General features: G+C 37.7%; 1 protein-coding gene across 2 annotated transcripts in view; it reads right to left on the bottom strand.

The window, feature by feature from the left end:
• Positions 1 to 704, bottom strand: part of LOC103467612 (nuclear receptor coactivator 3-like) — a 68189-nt gene extending 67485 nt beyond the window's left edge. For both annotated transcript variants that reach the window (XM_008414159.3, XM_008414160.3), the window contains exon 1: positions 571 to 704. The gene's annotated coding sequence lies outside the window, so the exon portion shown is untranslated. The remainder of the gene's footprint in view (positions 1 to 570) is intronic.
• Positions 705 to 16278: the final 15574 nt, after the last annotated feature.

Here is a 16278-nt window from a genome sequence, read left to right as displayed (position 1 = left end):
CAGCGTTTCAATTCCTTTAAGTTACGACAGAGGGAGATTCAGGTGTGACTGTCCAGTCTTTGAGACCAGACGATTAGAATATAACCATGCGCTGTGTTGAACTGTGCAGAAATCATGTTTTGTTTTTGTTTTTTTTAAAGTGTGAGCTGTTCCTCCTAAAAAGAAAAAAAAAAAACTTCCCCGTGTTCCCTGAGCTCTATGTTGGAAACACAACTGTGATCCAGCAGCAGCTTGCGCGTAAACGGAGCCGCTTGATCCGCCAAGTTAAGTTGATTAAAAGCTGCACATCGACTCGTTTTGCAGCCCCGACTGTCACACAGACGTGACAACAACCGTGCACCCCAGAGCAGGGTGATCTCCCTGCTGCCATGCACTGAGAGACCGTGCACTGTGCCCTCCGCAAGGCACTGGTGCCCGGTCAGTTATCAGTGTGTGTGCGTGTGTATGCGTGTGTGTGCACCGCCACTGGAGACCCGTCTCAGTCCATTTCCGACTTGTGTCGACATGCAAACCACAAACAAAGTCCGGCTTAATTAGCTGAATGTCTTCTAGCACGCAGCGCGGTCTTACCTGGAGAAAAGCGTTATCTCGTTCCCGGATCGATAATTTCTTCTTTACACCATTAACTCTCCGCCATCTTCGGCACTGTTTGTTTAAATGGGAAACACTCCCGGAGCCCTTAGCCAGGTCTGTAAGTTGAGGAGGCGCGGTGGCTTCTGGGGAAGCGAGTTCGGAAATGAGGAGCAGAGAGTTTGCTGCTGCCTGGTGCAACACGGAAACGGACTACAGACGAGACTCCACCAGGCCGGAGGAGGAGGCGGAGGAGGTGACAGAAAAGGCACCGTCTGTCTGGCAGACGAATGTCAGCCACTGAAGAGATAATGATGCCTCGGTGTCTTATCTGTTCACCAAAGAACATATACCGAGTCTACAAATCAGCTCTCTCAAGTTTTTCTTCATTAAATTAAATCAAGTTAAATTGCATTTCTGTTGTTTGGATATATAAACATATAAAGGCTGAATACAAATTACCAGAGCCAGCTACGGTTTGTTTTGAGGCCCTGAGCAGAAATTAATTTCCTTACTCATTTACAGTCTCAGCAAAAAGTTTCCGTCATATATCTTCTTTTTTATATGTTTTTTCGTTACTCATCACCAAACATCAGCCGGATATCTGGGAAAACAAATACGTTTTTCATGTGTTTCTGCATTTCACCAAAACTCTGTTTAACATCACCAAAAACGATTATTTATAAAAACACTGACCAAAGTGGAGATTTGAGGAAACAACGTCTATGTGTTTGCGTCTGTACATTCGAAAGCGGAGATTTGTGGTCTGGCACATTACAGTTTACAACAAATAATTCACCAATATATCCATAAAGTTGCTTTGACATGATTCCCAGTCGATGTTATCTTGTGTCTGATTAACTTTATACTCTAATATGATACTTATAAGTAGTTTATCTATAGTAAGACCTAGATATCTGTCCACTAAAATGAACTTCCTGGCGCCATGCTTAATTCCTAATAACAAGTCCTGTTTGTTTCAAGTACACCTCGCTGCAAGCAAACAGAAAGGGGCGGAAACGGACCACTGTCAGTCTCTTACCTTATTTGGAAATGGGACCATTGCACTCCGGAAGTGAAGGGGGCGCTATTTCCTCTATTATCCGCGTTGTCCCGTTTAAATTTTCTTTTGAAATCTGTGATATAGCTTCATCTTTAGGAAGGAGTTTCTCTCTCAGCATGTATTTGAACTTCTCTCTTTTATTTACTTCAGCGCAGCTCACAGTTTTTAAACAATTTCCGTTGCTTTCTGTGTACTTCTAAATCTGCTTCTTAGTCGCATCTTTTCGGGCCTGCTACTGCCTCTAGTGGCATGGGGGTGGAAACACAACTAATATAATTATGTCACTAAACGAGAATACCACAAAATCTTTATTATTTACTATTAATTTCGCCATTACTGGCAACGTGAAAGATAAATTATCTTCTAAAATACCATATTTTTCTTCAGGATGAAAAGCTAATTAGGGGACATAAACAACACTTTTATACATTATAAATCATATCTATATATCTCAATCACTCATAGGAGGAAGAAAAGAATTAACACATGAAAAACAACATTATCAACAACAATAAAAATACCATATACAATTTATACATAAGAAATTTAATTGAGCAAAAGTCAATAACAAACAAATTAATTAGGATCACAGACGAATAACCAGGGTTTATAACAAGCAATAATCCACATTTTTGTTTTGTTGGTAGAGTCCTATATATAGGAAAAATTATTATTCAATTATTTAGTCTTCCAAGGTGGAAATTTTTCTTTGACTCTAAAACAATAAAATAAAACTAATTAATAGAATCATAATATCAACAATTTGTGCATCAAGTAAAACACCTAGCATGCTATAGGTAAATGTTATCATTTAATTTGGCTAAGAATAATTATTGCACTGTCAATGAATGACTTCTAATAAATGTTCTATATTTACCAGAGGAACACAGTAACGCCCTTCATGAGCTCAAACTGACGAAAAAAAGAGGATGGATGCTCTAAACAGTTTAGACAGTTCAAATACATGCTGAGAGAGAAACTCCTTCCTAAAGATGAAGCTATATCACAGATTTCAAAAGAAAATTAAAACGGGAGACCCCGGATAATATAGGAAATAGCGCCCCCTTCACTTCCGGAGTGCAAAGGTCCCATTTCCAAATAAGGTAAGAGACTGACAGTGGTCCGTCCCCGCCCCTTTCTGTTTGCTGCAGCGAGGTCCTTCTCGTTTGTTTTGAAACAATCTGATTGGCTGACTCAGGTTTTAGTTTGGCTCTACACTGCCCCCTATGCGTTTGACATGTTTAAAACAACCATATGTGTGGGATGAAAACTTTTCTGAAACCAATTCTGGGAATACAATGTTTCTTGGGGTTTTTTTTATGTAGCAGAGATATTAATTTTTATAAAGTGTGTGTACAATGCCTTTCAGATGAGTTTTTGACTTTTTTTCGGGATCATCAAACAAATGAACCTTTCAAGCCTGGACTTTGGTCTAGCCAGATATCTGAGAAAACTAATAAATTTTTCTGCAGAACATCATCATGGGTGGGAAAGGACTAGGGCAAAAACCACTTGATAACGTTTGGATTGTTGCCCAGACTTTTTCATTTTGGGCACTGACCTTAATTAAAGCAAGTGAAGCCTGTCGTAATTTAGATGCTTTATGTTCTTTTTGTCATGATTTCCCTGTTTCCTGCCATGATTCATGCTGCTCCTCCATATATTTTCCTTACCTGCTGATTTGCTCTTTGCTCTCACCTGTAGCTCTGCTCCTTCTGCACTTGTTGGCAGCTGATTGCTGATGGCTGTCACCTGTGCTGCTGTCTACATAAACTTTTACATTGTACTCCCTTAGGGTGAGATTTTCTGTTGTCAATCACTGGTCAAGTATCCTGATTTTATACTTGACCTATTTTTTGTCTTCTAACCATCACCTTTGACTGCTCCCTGCCTTTCCTAATCATATCTCTGCGTTTTTATGGGATACAATAAAATACAAAAAGGTCTCATTTCCCTTTTCTGTTGCTGGCCTGGACTACTTACCAGACCAATAAACTCAAAGTGATCTTTAACTTTAACCAGATCATCTCTGCTCATCAAGGCTTCACCACTTCCAGTTGCCAGCACATGGAGTTCCAGTTTCTGTCCAGTCCTTTGGGTGAAACAATCCCCAGTAAATGGACCCCCTTCTCTGTCTTGCCGTCTTTACTTTAAATAATCCAGTATGTCAATGTTCAAGTCTCCAAGAAAGAAAGCCAAAGATCTCTGGCAGAGATGCTGCCCTGTTCCTGCTTGGACATTTTCACATTTCTTGTCAATAAAAACTGTTTTACATTTACGAGGTTGTGGTTTCTGTTTTGGGTTCACAACATCATACTTAAACACTCATTTAAATTTCAATAAACAAATTAGACAAGGATATAGTTAACATCAAATGGTGAATCATAACTCATTTTGCTCTTTCTAAAGAATCAAACACCCTCACCTAAAATCCACCTTGACATTTACCTCTCTGCACTGTAAATATCCGGTTATATGAACCACATGCTTGTATTTGTTATATATCCCCCCAGTTGCTCATTGTTGCAGACAAACACTAAATGTCACTTCACATCTTGTTTCCTTTACTGAACTGGTCCTGTTTCCCCGGAGGGGCTGCGACTTCTTCAGGCCACGCGTCTCTCACGGATGAGACCCATATGTGGGTTCCATATGCAAGCTGGCAGGGTCGACGACGAGCAACGGCGTCAATGCTTGGTGGCCTATGAACTGGGATGGAGAGCTCCGAAATCCGTCGCCATGGTGACACCAGACAGACAACAGCACAGATACACGGACAGATTAAAAAAAAAGGAAGTGACAGAGACAGAAAGGGATCCTGCTGTGTCAATAACACTGAGACTGAGCAAGAGGAGGATGCAGAGAGAGAGAAGTGAGACAAGATGATGGGATTGTGGAGTACAGTTAGGAGAAGTCTTGAAAGATGCAGGAACATGAACACAGATTAAAAGAAATCATGTCTGTTGCCTAAAAGAGGAAAATTTAAATGTGCTAAAGACGCACATATGGGTGAAGAAATGAAAAAAACTTGAAGTGTGGCAAGGAGGAAGAGAGAAGGATTCATTTGAAAAAGTAAAGTATGAATCTCGCGGTGCATCGGACGGCATAAAACACGGATAAGGAAAATTAATGTTAAAATATTCTGGACAGTGTTAAAAAATAACGACATAAGATATTAGGCTATATGAAGAGATAGGAGAAGATGTGAAAAATAGAAGCAGAGATTTTGTTCATTACTGGAAAAAATGTGCATTTTTTCTCAGAATTTTGACTTTAATCTTCTGAGGTCAAAAATCAAAATTTTGAGAAAAAAGTAAAAAAATTTACGATGCTGCATCAATTAGTGTCATTATAGATATAAAAAAAAAAGGAAGAGGAGATTTCCATAAAAAAAGCTAAAAAGTATTTGACTTTTGGAAATTTTGTAAGTTGTGGAAATTTCCATGTGTTTTTAGAAAATGTCTGTGTTTTCTTGGCACAAATTCGCTCCTCTTTTTCTATCTACAGCGACCCTAATACTTTTATGAGAAAAAGTCTGAATTTCATATTTTTTCAGTGGTGCTATTCCTCCTCTATACAAATCTCATGTAAAAATGCTGTTTTGCTATTTTCTGAATTTCTTTAAAATTCCCAAAGCAAGTTGCACCAAATACATCCAGGTTGCAAACATCATATTAAATCCATTTGCTCATTTTTTCCCAGTGGGTTGCAGTTTTCCTCTGTTCAGCCACAGCCACCGTAGACTCAGTGAAGTTATCAAGGAGATAGAGAAACATTGTTTTATTTTTTAATTATTCCTTTAATTAATTGAGGATTCTGGCTCCTGCCCCGGGGAGGCATTTTTAGAAACATTTAGAACAACATCTGACTGGAGCAGTTACAGTCAGAAAAGTTCTTCAAGCTGAGCTCTGGGTCCGGTTTGGGGTCGCCTCCCAGTGGGATGGGTCCAGAAAAAACCCCGCTAAGGGTCAGTGGCATTGTAATCAAACTCTGAACCACCTCGACTGACCCTGTGAATGCAGAGAAGCAGTAACTCTTATCTCTGAGTCTAAGCAGTGCCGCACTAGAGAAAGAAGTATTTCAGCTGCTCGTATCAGAATTGTTTTTGTTTCTGTCTCAGTAAATATGTCTGAACTGTAGGTGAGGTTAGAAAAATAGGTGAGCTGCTAATTTGAGATGTTCACTTTTAGGTTGTGCTCTTTCTTCACCCCCGCAGGTTTGCATTACTGCTGATCTGTCAATCCATTACCTGCGGAAAGAAGTGAATCTGGTGCTAAATTCAATTACGTCATTGCATAATTAATTAGCCAATCTTTCTATTTATTATGCTGAAGTGAGTTATTTGCCATCCTGTTGAACAATTTCTATCACACAACAAAAAAGAAAATGAAGTTTCTTCATCTAGAGCAGTGACTTATACAAAATTTGATCTCTTTATTTCTAATAACCATGCATTTTATTTTTTATTTCTTTACTTTTTTTTTGTTTCTTTTGGGTTTTATTTTATGGTGAAAAAATTTTAACAGAAAAATTTTGGCAAAGATGTTTATAAATACAAAACACCATGATGGTCTCTAATTCCTTCAAATGGACATTTAACTCGCTTTGATCTAATTCTAAAGTCCTGATTGCAACATTAAAATAAGGTTCTTCTGAGACATTTCTCAAACCTGTTGTTTTAGCTAATTAAATATTTACTGAATGGTTAAGTACTTTCAACAATAGTGTCTGCTAATATTACTTGTTGGGTGATTTTCTCTTTAATTTTTCTGTCACCTCAAAAACAATGGATTTTGACAATGCTGCTATACATAGGTGAAATATAAATAATAAACCCCAAAGCCCACATGCAAACTGACTAATTACATTTTCATTACACATCAGTGTTGTGGTACACGAAGTCGGTCTTGGTCTCGAGACCATTTTTTTATGGTCTCGGTCTCGTCTCGGACTTGACTGCATTTGGTCTCGGTCTTGTCTCGGTCTCGGGCGCTGAAGACTCGGCATTTTATTTCAAGACCAGTCGAGACCACAGATGTGAAAATGTCACTAAACGTACAGCATACTATCCAGTTTATTTGTTAACATCTTTGTTTTCAGTGGTTGCAAAACGCACCGATTAAAATCCAAGCAATTATGTGTTTCTGTTACTCCCCCCTCACCCTCCCTTCCCCACCTTTCACTCGCACGCGGCGCTCCAAGACATGCTCAATGGTTTTCTCTCAGCGGCAGAAAATGTATGTCTAATCGTCAGTAATATAATAGTGCAGCATAAATCATAAGAAATCCGATGGCCACAGCTAACTCAACATCGCTTTGCTTTCACAGACGGTGGGGACTACGTCTAACTTTTTTTGTCACTTAGAAAAGTATCTCAAAGAAGGTAAGCTCCGTTGACGTGATGTTAGCAAAGCTAGCCGTATAGCACGTAAGCATTTGTGATGAAAAAAGTCACTCACTGCCTGAATTATTGTGCGGAGGTGTTGACTGACTTGTCACATATATGGGACAACGCTGTGTCCAAAAGTCTGCAATATAGTGATAGCATACATGCAGTGAGTACCATGCCTGCGCATGCGCATTAAGAAGTCCGACCATCAGTGGAGTTGTCACTTCAGCATACGCAACAAGTTATGACAAAAATAAGTAATTAAATTGTTTATAATATGACATAATATGATAACTAGATAGATATATATGCGTTGTCGTGGTTTCAAAGTGTATTTAAAGCAGGGTCTAGCTGCAGCTGCAGTCAACTACAACACACACCGTGTAAAACTCAATAACCCACTTAACCGCTAAGTCAGGATGTGAATCAACTGTTAATAACAAAGTGTATGATGATCTACGTCATGATTCTATGTTGCTGATTAAATAAAATCATATGGTGATGACAGCGTATGCATGTCTGAGCTAAGCGTATGACGATCTGACCTGACAGAACACCCGTTCTTTGTTCTTGTAATGCTCTGAGTACACTGCATCATTATTTTATTTAATTATGTAGTTATTTGTTAATTTTGATATTTAAATGAACAAATAACTAAAACACAAGAACGAAAGAGCACGCACAGAAAGCACATTGCTTTTTGATTGTTTTTGTTCAAAGTGGCAGCTTGTCTAAGTTTGTCATTTGCTGTCACGTCCGTTGCATGCTACACTCTCCAGTGGAATTGCCAAGTCCTGGTTTGTGTTAACTCGCTTGTTAGTCCTGTTATGTCAGTTGCTATCAGCATTAGCTGTGTGCTACCCGCTGCCGTGCTGCCTGTCCAGGACTGTCGAGCTTCATCAATAAATCACCATCATCATCATCATAACTTGGGTCTCAGCGTCTCTCCTCATCACCTACCACTACACCCCCCTGACAATTTGGACACATTTGTATTTAATATCTACTTTTTAAGTAGACTGAGAAATAAATTACAAAAAAATAAGAAAATGTATCAGAAATGAATAATAAAACAAAATCTAATTTCTGGAGAGGAATAAATTAGAACACCCCAAAGTACACTGAAAAAACACGCTAACAAGTATTTTTGGTCAAATTTCTATTACAAATATTTTAGCACACTTAAAATGAGACAAAACTAACCTACAAGGAACATTTCAAGATACAAGAATTTGATTTAAGTAAATAATTACTCGATATTAATAATAATAATTAAAAAAACTTATTCGTTTTTTCACAGATTTTAAGAAAAGTCAACTCTGTAATAGGCATCCCCACAGAAATATTTCTGATCTTCTTTTCCTTTTATTGACTCCTAGTGGAGCATTTTCAAGCTGTGTTAAATTAAGTATACACCAATCAATCATGACCTATCAGAAATCAGTCTGAAGGGTTATTTCTGACACTTTCCTTGGAACTTCTACATAAAAAGAAGCAACATTTGTTTGTCAGGATTATTTCACAGGGGGGGGGAAAACCAACATTTCAGTCAAAAACCCAGAGGCATCTAAAACTAATCATTAATAGAACAGAGACCTAAGTTTCTTATCAGCGCTTCATTTTTCTATCTTTTTTTTTTCTTTTCTGTCAACCTTACGTTTCAGATCCTTGAACAAATTTTTGCTTTAACTTGAGTAAATACAAAATGCAGTTTTCAAACGATCATTTAAATAATAAATGGCAAAAGATCATTCATAAAGGACATTTGAAGGGAAAGCAGTTTTGCAGATGAAAGGTCAAATCTGATGTTTTTTGTGTGCACTAGAGTTGTTAGGTCATCTGAGCAGTTCTACTTAGATTCATCCTCATAAATTTTCAGCCTCCAACTGACGGTAAAAAGTGCAACATTTACTGATGCTTTTAAAAACAGCTCAAAGTAAATGATTCTCTTTGTATATTTTTAATCATTCATATTTGAGCCATTCTGCAGTTTTCTTTATTCTAATGTTTCCATTTGCTTATTTTGGATGGTTAATAGCACTATGGTCAGCTATTTCATCTTGAATGTGAAAATAAAGTTGATTTGATCCAATTTGTTTTCATTTCTTTGGCGGTGTTTTGTTTGGTGGAAAATATTTTATTATGGAGACGTTTTTTTTTTCCGTGAGAATCTAGAGGACTGCAGAGAGAGCTGCGGGAAGGTGAGAGGAACGAGGAAGCTGTTTAAAATTCGAAACAGGTAGTGACGAGCCTTCAGGAAGGAGGTGGAACATCTCCCAACATGCACAGATACACACACACACACACACCTACACACACACGCATTCATGCTTGGATGTGTGCAGAAACATATGCAGAGCGCACCGGCAGATTTGTATGTGGAGTTAATTTGAATGGTCAGCTGTGTGACTAAATATAGGCCTAATTATTCTCATAATGAGACAGGAGATAGAGCAGGTTGTCTTTGTGCTGCTAATAAGATAAAACACAACGTTTCAATACATCAGCTTGGCCTGTAGAAAACTGTCTCCAGCCCAAGGCGTTTCTCAAGTGGCCCTCAGGTGAAAACATAACAAACCCGAGCCTCAGATGACATTCCTGAACAGAACTTCATGCTGGGTTGTTTTCTGTTTTTAGTTCTCGTTTTTCTCAAATTTCATGACAAATCAGTGGTGTTTTTTTATTTATTTTTTTATTAAGCTGTTTGTTATTACAATTTATTTTTAATGGTAACATGGATAAAAATATACACAGAGTGAATGTAGGAGAGATAGGAAAATAATAATTGCAATATCTCAACTAACAACTAAGGTGATGTGCTTGGCTCCCATTTTTACCCATTCAAACTTAGTTTCTTTTCAGCTGACCAGCCAGCTGAGTTTTACTCCAGCATGAAAATAAAGTGAAAATAATACGTTTTTACAAGCAGTTCAATGCAGTCTGAGATTTTATGCTCTAAAAATCACATAAAAATGTAAAACTTATTGTGAAATCAGAAATAAGCTTTAAATCGCTTATAGATGGTAACACCATGACTAATATATTCCAGCTCCTGATGTCCATGAGGATGGACACTCAAAAATACTTTTAATATTTTTCTAATTAACTTCAAATTACACTGAAAGTGATTTTATTAGACTACCATGAATTTAAATAGATATTTAAATTTCACGGTAGCCTAATAAATTCAAAATAGAATAACAAACTAGTCGTTTACATTTTTACTCAACACAATGAGAATTGAAAGCAGGAAGGGAAGCAAGGGATCAAGCTTTGAATCTATCAGTCTAAATCCAGTGGTGGGAAGTAACGAAGTACAAGTACTTCGTTACTGTACTTAAGTACAGTTTTTGTGTATCTGTACTTTACTTAAGTAGATTTAATAATGGGTACTTTCTACTTTTACTCCACTACATTTTACAGTAAGTATCTGTACTTTCTACTTCACTACATTTCTACAAAAGTGTCGCGTTACTCGTTACATCCAAGTCTCGTTGCTCTTTTCTTCCGTTAAAATGTGAAGTTCAGGGACTTAAGGTGGCGCCGTAAAATCCAAGCAATAACGTGACTTAGTGTCTGTTGTCACCCATCGGCTCCACCTTTACTCGCACGCGGAGCTCCAGACATGCGCAGTGGTTTCCTCTGAGCGGGAGGAGATGTTTGTCTATAATATAATAGCTGCATAAATTGATATGGCGACATGTAAAATCAGCAGCGCTTCGCTTTCACAGACGGTGGGACTTCGTCCAACTTTTAGCGTCACTTGGAAGGAAAGCTTAAAGAAAGGTAAGATCTGTGCTAGCTAAGCTAGCTGTACTGAGACACATGTTGCATCTGATGAAAAAAAGTTGTCACTCATGCGCTGAAATATTGTGTGGAGGTGTTGACTGAGGTGTCGCATATATGGGACAACGCTGGTACCAAAGTCTGGAATATAGTGATATGACATTCAGGAACGATCCGATTCTTCTGGACGGATCTTTACTATCTTTACTAAGGACTGAAGCCTCACTGAGAGCCGTTCTTTGTTCTTGTGTACGCTGCAGTCTATATATATATATATATATATATATATATATATATATATATATATAGACATTCATTTAATTGCTGAATAAGTAAAAGTTGAACGTATGAACACAGAGCATGCTCATTGCTCATTGATTGATTTCGTCTCCTGTCATGGTGGCAAACATCGCAGTGGGAGGGAGGATGAAAACAGTCACGGTGCTCATTCTGCTTGGTTACTTGTTGCGCCGTTGGACAGTGTTCATAGTTGAACGTTATTTACCGTTAATTGCGATGTTTCAGTTGTGGTTTCTGACATATGCAATATGGGCAACCGCCCAGGGCGTTATTTTTCTAGGGATAGCAGGAGACCTCTGCGGATTGTAGCACAGCGATGAAAGCAAAACAGAATGAAGTGAGTTTTAATTGATACTGGTTAAATATATTTCAGCTCTAAGTATTTAATATCTACGTGTTTTTATGGGAATGTGGATCTTTCAGATCAATCTGAGAACCAATTTTGATAAACTTAATGTTATTGTGTCATTTAGCGCTGGTCTTGGGTTCGGTGGTCTTGACTACAACTCTGCTACATGGCTCCTTGGTTGCATGTCCTCCACCCAGCCCGCACCTTCTTTATATCCCCTTTCAGTTAGATTTCTTTCTAAATAAATGTGACTAATGAAGTTCATGCTATGTTAGGACAGGAGACAAGATGTTTCCATCCCTGAAATTATGATTCATAGAATCACATATCTAAGTCTAAACTGTTACAGAGAATAAACACAATAAGAACATGTTTAATCTGTGGTAGTGTTAATTAAAATGGCACATTTCTGATGTATTAAAATTAAATACGATCGGCACACTTTATGATATTAGCGATTAGGTAATGCATTCAGCGAGTACTTTTACTTTTAATACTTAAGTATTTTTAAAAGCCAGGACTTTTTTACTTTTACTTAAGTAAAATGTTAATGTGGTACTTTGACTTTTACTTAAGTACATTTTTGACTGTGTATTTGTACTTTTACTTAAGTAAATTTTTTGAGTACTTTCTCCACCACTGTCTAAATCCAGTGTGAGGTTTAGAGAAAGGACGACGTCCTCGTAGTTGGACGTGCGATTAATTGGTCAATAAGAAACCGATCAATAGTGAGCATCGTTGAAATGCAAAATTCCTTATTTTTTATTGGCTTAAACCCAGAAATCATCAATTAATGAATCAAATTTATTTGTACAGCACAATTAAAAACATCATAAAAACACACACACACACAAAAATACAACATTGTACAAAACACAGTTAATAATTTTCAAGTGTCATCATTGCACATCAAAATATTGATTAGTGTTTCACTGATTATGTCTCATAATCAACTTTAAACAGGTGTGTTTTTAATCGAGATTTAAAGGCACTTAGAGATTTAAAGGCATGTCCCTCCCAGTGAAGTCTGGAGGGGTTCAAATTACAGACAAACTTCATTTCTGTTTGTCCCTTAGCATCCTGCAATGCAAAATCAATACAACATGATTGAGCAGTTAAAGCAGAAATGGGTGCAGTTGTTAAATTGTTGGCCTGAAAGCCTCAGGGGACCATAAAGTTGATCTTTGTGGAAAAAACCCCCCCAAAAAACCCAGGAACAGAACGGAAATGCAACGACTGAGGAAGGAAGATGGCGTCTGGGACTGCGTGTTTACCATCTCAGTGCACAAACTGGATGTCAGGAGAGTTTAGGCAACAAAGAGATTGATGAGACGGTGTAAATTCATGTGACCCGGTGTTGTCAGCTGTCCCATTTACTGACTGAACCGTGCTGTCGTACATGCATGTGCGCTTGTTAAGTGCTCACCTTCCAGATCCACAGTCTGTCGTTGTGCCGCTTCATGCTGGTATAGAAAGAGCATAGTTAGCTCATCATACGTAGCTTCATATAATCATGGAGTTTTAGTTCATATTTCTATATTATGTTCAAAATAATAGCAGTTCAGCATCACTTACCAGATTAATAAGTGCTTTAGTGGATATTATATTTCTTCATGGCAAACATATTAGTTATGAATGTAGTAGAAAATAGAAAACCACCAGAGTTGGGATGTACATGCTGCTGATGTTTTGTAAGTTAATCATGAATTAACAGAGATGTGTTTAAAATAACTGTTCATCAAATGCTGGAGACAATGGATCCGTTTCAAAACACTGAAACAGTAAAAGAAGTAATTTTGTCCTATTCCAAAGAGGAAATGTCCTTTAAACAGGTGTATTATTAAAAAACAGCCCCCAAAACACCAGAAAGACAGGAGTATCTTCGTTCCTCCAACATTAGCTTTGTGTGCTATTCAACAACAATTTAAAACAGGTTGTGACCAGCTGCATGAGAACAGACTGAGCTGATCTGGCTTTATAAGATTTATTGTTAAATCAGATTGAAAAGGCCAATGAAAACCTCTTGGTGATCTGATTAACCAAACAGCATCGTGCATTTGCATAATCTGATCTGTTTTTATCTGCTGGCATTCAATATATATTCGTTCTGTGCCTGTTTTGGGGCATGATTGCTTTTAAACATGCTATTCAATAAAAATTCAAATGTTATGAGATGGCCAAGTATTGAGTTAAGATCAAAATGCTGTATTTAAATGGTTCAAACAAGTGGAAATTGAGCTCTGTTTGAGCTATTTTACAAAGAAAAATAGGGAAAATTTCAGCCTCCAGAGGTTCACAAATAAATTTAAAGACCATTTTTTTTCTTCTACTTCACAATTATTCAGCACATCATTGTAAGAATATTTAAAAAAACTCATAGCTCTGTGGCAGTGCTAATGTTTCTTTCCCATCACATAAATACAGCTCTGAAAGCAGACTAACATTTAAATTAGCATTTTTAATGAGTCACTTCCTGTTATTTTGCAATAAATGAACTTTTGTACAAAAGCAGTGCTGTTTAAATTTACAATCTTTAATTATTTTTTGTCTATTATTCTCTGCTCTATTGTTCTTCTTTATATCCCTTGACATTTTTCACTTTTTCACACTTTTAGTCAAATTGAAATGGCAGGATTAGTGCCTTTTATTAGCATTTTATTTGATAGAACAACACTAAGTAGGGTGGATGGTTTTCAACATGGTTTTTTTTTTACAAATTAAAAATCTGAAAAGTGTGGTGTAAATTCGAAATTAGTCCCCTCTTAACTTTAAAAAATGAAACCCACGTTTCCTTTTCCCTGCACAGCAAAATTAACGCACAAGTTTGTGTTGATCTACCTGATAAAAACTTTGATTGAAAGTGACATAATTTGAACAATTTCCAGGGTATGAATACTTTACAAAGCACTGCAGACATGCAAACTCCAAATTGTGCAGAGATGTATGCTACTAGTGGGACAGAGATATTGATGTCTTTTATTTACTTTCTTACTACAGCCTTGTTTTTATCTGAGACACTAAACATTGCCTCTTTTGTCACCTTTCTGCGTCTTACCTGTGATGTAGGAGTTTTATTTCCTGAATCCAACAAACATGGGTTTAAAAACTCTCATCACCCAGACTCTGTTATTCAGCAACATTCTTATCAAAGCGTTGGCTTAATATCTCGTCTTTAGAAATCATTTTGGCCACTCTTCATTAATGCTCATTAGATCCTTCCAGATGTTTTCATCCCATCTCCGCCCTCCCCTTTCATCAGTCTGCACCTGCTCTACAGCACACCTCACTCACACACTTCTCTTTTTCTGCTCCCCCTTAAATGACCAGGAGGGTTCTGAGCATTTTCATGTCTTCAAGCTAGGTGGATCACCATAAATAAACCAGACTGGGAAAGCAGCTGCTGTCCAACTTTCCTATTTGGGACAATCAATGATAATAACACTGAAGGGCTACAATACTTCTGAGAGATTAAACGCTCTCTCCCTTTCTCTCCCTACTCTCTCACACACAAGCTCCTGTCCTGCTAATTGTTGGCTATTAGTCTGCAAGTCTGGGATTACATGTCTTATTAAATACAGAATTCCAAATGAGCTTCGTTAAACAAGAAAGTACTCCCAGTTTAATGAAGCTAATTTATATGGAAATTACACATAATACTGACGATTCAGCGGGACATTTATCCTCATTGGATGGAGGGTGGGGGGGAGGGTGAGGGGGGTAAACGAAGAATGTCTCACTTGGTCCCTGCTTTTTAAACTTTTTTTCCCCCGCCTGCGTTTTGGGACCACCTCAAGAATACTCCGTCCAGCGCTGTATGTTTGGGTTTAGGATGCAGCCTTCAGCGAGCGCCCGTGCAGTGATGGAGAGCATGTTAGTGAACTCCTGTCCTTGCACTAACCCTGCAGAGCTTCGGCCTGCCTCTCTGGTTCCCTCTGATCCATCAAGCTGTCTGATCGGCTGGAGAAAAGCCATTAGTCTGAAACAACACAATGCATGGGCTGGGAGCTGCAGGTGTCTCTTGTCTGTGCTGTGATTCTTCTTCAGCCTTCATGGATGTCAAATTTCCCATGCTCCAGCTGTAAAAAAAAAACAACACAGGAATGTGTAGATTTTCTGGCTAAAAAACAGGATTATATCCAGATTAAGATATTTTTCAGACCATTGTTGTTGCTTCTTTGGCCCTTCTGTCTGTGTGAGGGTGATGTGCAAGATATTTCTTCATAAAACAATGTTTCTGTCTTTCTGCCACTGAGTACTGATTTATTAATGCAGGTTTGTTTGCAGCCATGCTCTCAGACTGCCTCTGTCCCTCAGGCAAGCAGCTCCGCGTTGCCCCCTGGTGGTATTTAGGTAAAACAAACAGACGGCTGTCCACTTTTCCTTCTCAATTACTGACCTTTTAAACCCATCCCACATACTAGGCAAAGGCCGACACATCCTGGAATACAGCTGTATAAAAAAAATATTTCAGCACATCTACTGAAAATGTGAAGCTTGTATATACAACCATATTTTACATACTAAAAATAGTAAAAACACTATTTTTACTATTTTACCAATAGTAAAAAATCTTACCAAGATTGTGTATAAGGTGTAGTGTCTAGTGTCTAGTACACATGAAATAAAAGAAACTAACTTACAAATACCTTTTCAAAACATATTGAAGCTTGGTTTACATCAATAATTTCTTAATATTGATTTAAAATAACCATTTCACCTATAACATGGGAAATGTGTCTTGTAAGTGAAGTAATCTGCCACTCAAACTAGTACATCTTAAAATATTAGGGAATTATTTACTTAAAATAATCTCCCCTGGCT

Source organism: Poecilia reticulata, chromosome 7, assembly GCF_904066995.2.
Source record: "Poecilia reticulata chromosome 7, P_reticulata-male-v2, whole genome shotgun sequence".
Taxonomy (NCBI): domain Eukaryota; kingdom Metazoa; phylum Chordata; class Actinopteri; order Cyprinodontiformes; family Poeciliidae; genus Poecilia; species Poecilia reticulata.
Note: the sequence above shows the minus strand (reverse complement) of the source record. Positions and strands in the feature narration are given on the sequence as shown.